Source organism: Nelumbo nucifera, chromosome 5 (assembly GCF_055504915.1).
Source record: "Nelumbo nucifera cultivar China Antique chromosome 5, China Antique-T2T, whole genome shotgun sequence".
NCBI lineage: Eukaryota > Viridiplantae > Streptophyta > Magnoliopsida > Proteales > Nelumbonaceae > Nelumbo > Nelumbo nucifera.
The window spans coordinates 68,722,211-68,728,385 of NC_142653.1; the positions used below are offsets into that span (position 1 = coordinate 68,722,211).

A 6,175-nucleotide genomic window follows, 5' to 3' on the forward strand; every position below is an offset into this window, starting at 1 on the left:
CAAAAGGAGTAGGAGAGAATTATACCTGATACAGAGAAATAGTATCTCCTAATGGAGGTGTTCACGCCCAAGGAAGGATCCAAAATCTCCTCCCACTGAAGATGGCGTGGTGTAGGATGGAGCAAAATCAACAATGTTCTTCCAAAAGAACTTGACCCTTCGCAAGAATCAACTGGATGGCTTGTGAGTGCAGCTCTAATCAATCTTTTCTCAAAAGTTTGGTATCAAGATCAGATCTTGATTTCTCCCAAGAACTGGAGATCAAATTGAAGGTAATGGCGGCGGCAGTAAGGAGGCGGCAAGAGAGTATTCGCAGGGTGTAGAATTTTCTCTTCTTGTGATTTCAGCACTCAAGAGGATCTCAATCTGTGTCTTCTAAAAGCTGCCGCCCCCTTCTTTTCTTTGTTAACCTAAAAAGGTCAGCTCCTAATCCAATTAGGAGCTGCTTATCCAAATCATATTTGGATCAGCCTTCTCTTTAGGTGATAAGGATAAACCCTTATCTTATCTGCATATTAGATCAGCTTTCTCCTAATCTCATTAGGAGTCTAGATCTGAATCATATTCAGATCTGGACTCTCTGAGTGGATAGGATCAAGACCCTATTCTATCTGCTAATCCATCTCAGAATTCGCCCCATAATTGACTAATTAAATAGCCTAGTTCGAAATGGGCTTTAAGCCCATTAAGCTTTTGTGCTCACTTAACCTTCCTAACTGCTGCCCAGTTGGGCTTCCTTGTATGGCGTGGGACCCAAACATTGATCTACACATCAGCCACATAGGTTCAGCCCAGCCTTTGTTACAAGGCCTGGCCGAATACACTGTTATGGACAGTGCACCCCCTGAAACCTATCGTATGGGCTTTATGAGCCCGACACTTACCCTAAGTGGTCTTTGGGCCAAGCCACCTTGTAACACCCAGAGACTGTGGGCAGATGCAAGATTAAACCATCAGGTATTATCCTCATTAGTCTTACACTTAACCTCTCAACCCATAATGATCATACACTGCCCGACAAGAGAGGATCTCTCCCTCGGCTGCAAGGAACAGTGTTGCACTCTCTACTTATATGGATCCTGGGAGTTTAAACCTTCTTGCAAACATTTTAGAAACCATAATATGTATACTTTTATATCTCATATAAAATATACTTTGCAAAACAAATCTCAATGGTTGAAATCGGCTGCCGACAGTCTTGGTTTCCATCAGTAAGAGTGCATCCCCAATCATTACCTTTGTCCGACAAAGGGGCTGATCCTGTCACTATGATCACCCACTCAGATGAATTCTTAGACTGTCCCAACATACCCAGGTTTTGACCCCCGCTAAGGATCTCACTGAATGGTACATCAAAGACAGCCCAATCTGACACCTAGTGCAGCATCATAATCGAGTCTAGGGGTCAGGTGTAACTTTCCAGTTTTGCTCATCAATCTCCAAGGTCCAGGGCAATATTGGAATTCTGGTCCAGTTCAAAGATTCAATTAATCCTACACTGTATTTGCCTAGGGTCTCACCCTGGCAGCTGAGACAGGCCACCCCAACCGACTTGGGGGCACCACAGTGTCAGCCTTGTCAGGATAGGTCTCCCCAGACCGACCCACTGGCTGTGAACATTCTAAACTAACACGAGTTTCATTAAGTGTCCAGTTTAAGGGTATTACATAGAAACATACCAAGGGAACATGAATCAAATATGCACTTTTATTCATTTACAATAAACTCAAAAATTACATCATTATTATTGAAGCTAAGGGCATACAAAACTGTCTAACAAACCATGTGTGACTAAATTCTTATACTTGGTCAAAGGAAACAGAAGCATCAGAATCAACAAAATTGTTAGATCTAATTTGATTTTTATTGTTTGATTTATGCTTTGAATATCGAATGTTCTTCTATGTTCATGTTTATGATTGTTTTGTCTGATTGCTAGGAGGTCTACTAGTTTATTATTCATTGCAATCTACTGCTAGGTTAGATATCAGATCCGTAATTGTTTGATCCCTCTAATCTGCGAAGCAACTAGGGTTTAATGATTTGCTGTGTCAGAAATTGTTAGATCTTAGGAAGAACACTCGACTGAATTAAATGCAACCGCTTGTGCTTGTGTTGTTTAGCTTCATCGATCTGTAATGCTTAAGGCTACTGCTAGATTAAATCTTTAATGCTTGTTTAGGGATTGTTCAGTAGTAAGAGTTAAGAGGATCATTTGTTTTCTAATTAACTATGATTAGGAAAATACAGGAAAATAATTCCTACGATGAATATTCAAAGTCTGAATTGATATATCTTTGCATCGATGAGTAGTAGTGAAATTATGATGGTTGATGTTAACTTAGACCAAGACTCATTCTTTTGATTAATTTCAGTACCTTGATTTGCATTGCTTCTCATTTGGTTTTCTTTCTTTTTAATTCTGGTTTTCGTTACATACAAACCCCCCCACTCCGTCCTTGTTCACGTAGCACACAAGTTAGGGTAGATACTCTCTATGGGAACGATCCTTACTCGCACTACTGCATTTATTTTTAGGAGTATAGGTTTTATTTTTGGGTGCCTATGACAGCACGCCAAATTTTGGCGCCGTTGCCGGGGAGTTTTTCTAATCGGTTTTTGTGCTTATTGTGATCATTGTTTCATTCTTGAAACTTTTGAAAAAAAAAATAGAGATCACTTTGATTGTTTGTGTTTTAGCGTAGAATATTTTCTATCTTATTTATTTATTTAATTATTTTCATCACTCTAGATTTTTTTTATGTTATGTCATTCATGGTTTATTAGGGTTTCCTTGATTTATGCCTGTAACTCGATTTTCTAAGCAAGGTGATTTGTAGTACGATCCAGAAATAGAGGGAACTTTGCGCAGGTTAAGGAGGGAAGCTCAGAGTCATTCTAAAGAGAACGATCCCGCTTTTGATTCCCTATCTGTTAGCGGTTCTGATTTGAGAGAGGAGAAAATCATGGCTGGAAATCAAACTTTGAAAGAGCTTGCCACCCCTGATTTGAATCAACAACCCTTATGCATAACATTTCCTACTTTAGATGTTGATGCTACTCTTGAATTAAAATTTAGACTGATACATCTCTTGCCCACTTTTCATGGTCTTGTAGGTGAGGATCCTCACAAGCATTTGAAGGAGCTTCATATGGTATGCACAAGTATGAAACCCATGGGGGTGACCGAAGAACAAATCAAATTAAGTGTCTTTTCGTTTTCTTTGAAGGATTCAGCTAAGGATTGGCTCTATTATCTACCCTCTGGGAGTATTACCACAAGGAATGAGATGAAGTGGCTATTTTTGGAGAAATATTTCCCAACTTCTAGGGCAACCAATATTAGAAAAGAAATTTGTGGTGTAAGGCTGTACAACGGGGAGTCTTTACATGAATACTGGGAACGTTTTAAAAAATTATGTGCAAGCTGCCCCCATCATCAAATCAGTGAGCAACTACCCATTCAGTATTTCTATGAGGGTCTTCAACCCACTGATAGGAGCGTGATTGATGCTGCTAGTGGAGGAGCTTTAGTGGACAAAACTCCCGAGGCTGCGAGAAACTTGATTGCAAATATGACGGCCAATTCTCAACAATTCTGCTCTAGGCTTGACCCTCCATCAAAGCATGTTAATGAGGTAAATATCTCTTCCCTTGAACAACAAATTGTGAGTCTAAGTTCTCTTGTTCGTCAAATGGCTGCAGGTAATATGCAAATAGTGAAGGCTTGTGGGATTTGTTCAGTAGTAGGGTATCCAACCGATATGTTCCCAACTCTTCAAGAGGAGCCCATTGAGCAAGTGAATGCGGCAGGTGGTTTTTTGGGGCAACCGCAAAGAAAGTATGATCCCTATTAGAGCACATATAATCCGGGATGGAAGGATCATCCCAATCTCAGCTATGGGAATCCACGAAACTGCCCGAGTTTCCACCAATATCAGCCACACCCCCCTAGACAACAGCTAGCCCAAACATCTAATTCTAGTATGTCTTTAGAGGATATAGTTAAATCTCTTGCCACTAATACTTTGCGATTTCAGCAGGAGACGAGGGCTAGTATCCAACATTTGGACAATCAGATGGGCCAGATGGCAACCGCAATTAGTCAGTTAGAGGCGCAAGGTTTAGGGAAATTACCCTCTCAAACGGTTGTGAATCCAAAGGAAAATGCAAGTGCAATTGTTTTGAGAAGTGGTAAGGATGTTGAGACTCCAGCAAAGGCAGCCCCTGCATCATCAAAGCAAGAAAAGGAGAAAGACATCATTCCCAATGACGATGAAGTACCTAAGCGTAAGTTTCCACCTCTTTTTGATTATAAACCGGTACCTCCTTTTCCTCACGCTTAGGTAGAATCTAGAAAAGATGAGCAGTTTAATGATTTTTATGAAACTTTTCGTAGATGTGAGGTAAATATTCCCCTTTTAGATGCTATTAAATAAGTACCTCGTTATGCTAAATTCCTGAAAGAACTGTGTACACATAAGAGGAAACAGAAACTGAAAGGATGTAAGAAGGTGAGAGTAGGGGAGAATGTTTCTGTAGTCATTCAAAGAAAACTCCCTACAAAGTGCAAAGATCCATGTATGTTCACTATCCCTTGCATGATAGGTAACACTAGAATAGAGAAGACCATGTTAGACTTAGGAGCTTCTATCAATGTCATGCCATATTCTATATATGCTTCTTTGAAACTTGGACCTTTGAATAAAACTGGTGTTGTGATTCAATTGGCTGATAGATCTAATGCCTATCCTAAGGGTGTAGTTGAGGATGTTCTTGTGAGAGTAAATGATTTGGTTTTCCCTACTGATTTCTACATGCTTGATATGGACAATGGTGATCAAACCACTCCTATTCTGCTAAGGAGACCATTCTTAAAGACATCCAAGACTAAGATAGATGTTCATAGTGGCACACTCACCATGGAATTTGATGGTGAAATTGTTAAGTTTAATATTTATGATGCCATGAAATATCTTGCTGTTGATAATCCTATTTGTTCTATTGATGTGATTGATTCTTTGGCATAGGAAGTCTTTGAACTTGATGGGAAGGATGGATTGGAAATTTCCATTAGTAAGCATCTTGAGAAAGAGGAGTCAACGTTGAGTGCTGATTTGCAGGAAACTGTTGCCGCATTGAATGATTCTCTGGAGTTACAACAGTCAGGTAATGTTCCTTATATTATGTTGCCAATTTCTAATAGGAGACATTTACCCTCTATTTTGCAAGCCCCTATTCCAGAGTTGAAGCCTCTCCCCAATCACCTCAAGTACGTATTCCTTGGAGAAGGAGAAACGTTACCGGTGATCATCTCTAGTAGCCTTAGCGCACCACAAGAAGAGAAGCTTGTGCAGGTTCTTAAGGAGCATAAGACGGCTATTGGTTGGACGATTGTGGATATCAAAGGAATCAGTCCATCTACATGCATGCATCGTATCTTGTTTGAAGAGGGAGCGAAACCTTCCCGTCAACCATAAAGAAGGCTGAACCCACCCATGATGGATGTAGTGAAGAAGGAGATCCTCAAACTTCTTGAAGTCGGAGTGATTTACCGCATTTCGGACAGCAATTGCGTTAGCCCAATTCAAGTGGTTCCTAAAAAGATTGAAATAATTGTGGTGAAAAATCAGAATGATGAATTGGTTCCCACCCATGTTCAGAATGAGTGGCGGGTTTGTATAGATTATAGAAAATTAAATGCTGTAACCCGCAAGGACCACTTTCCTTTGTCTTTTATTGATCAAATGCTTGAAAGGTTAGCTGGTCATTCTTACTATTGTTTCCTTGATGGCTATACAGGTTATTTTCATATCCTCTACAACTGAGGCATAGGGAGCCTCTTTTATGTCCTCTATCTCATCAGGGGTCTTAAGTGACTTTCCTTTAGAGAGAGTGACTTCATGCCTGAAAGGAACAAAACCCTTCTTGGAGTTCTGCATGTTGTATGTATTGACAATCTTGTCAATGTAAGTAGATTGAAACATTCCAATTATCCTTTTCGATCTATCTTTATAGAGTCAAAGTCCCAAGATATAAGAGGTTTTCCAAGATCTTTCATGGAGAATTGTTGCAAAAGCTATACGTTCACTATAGTTAACATTCCTACATCATTTCTAATGAGTAGAATGTCGTCTACATACAAAATCATAAATGTAACCTTATCTCCCACTGT

The 6,175-nt window shown here is 39.8% G+C and overlaps 1 non-coding gene across 1 annotated transcript; it reads right to left on the reverse strand.

The window, feature by feature from the left end:
- Nucleotides 1-3,338: 3,338 nt before the first annotated feature.
- LOC148791742 (small nucleolar RNA R71) lies at nt 3,339-3,445 on the reverse strand. The gene has a single exon (XR_016076878.1). It is a non-coding gene; the product is annotated as a small nucleolar RNA R71 (small nucleolar RNA).
- Between the last annotated feature and the right edge of the window lie 2,730 nt (nt 3,446-6,175).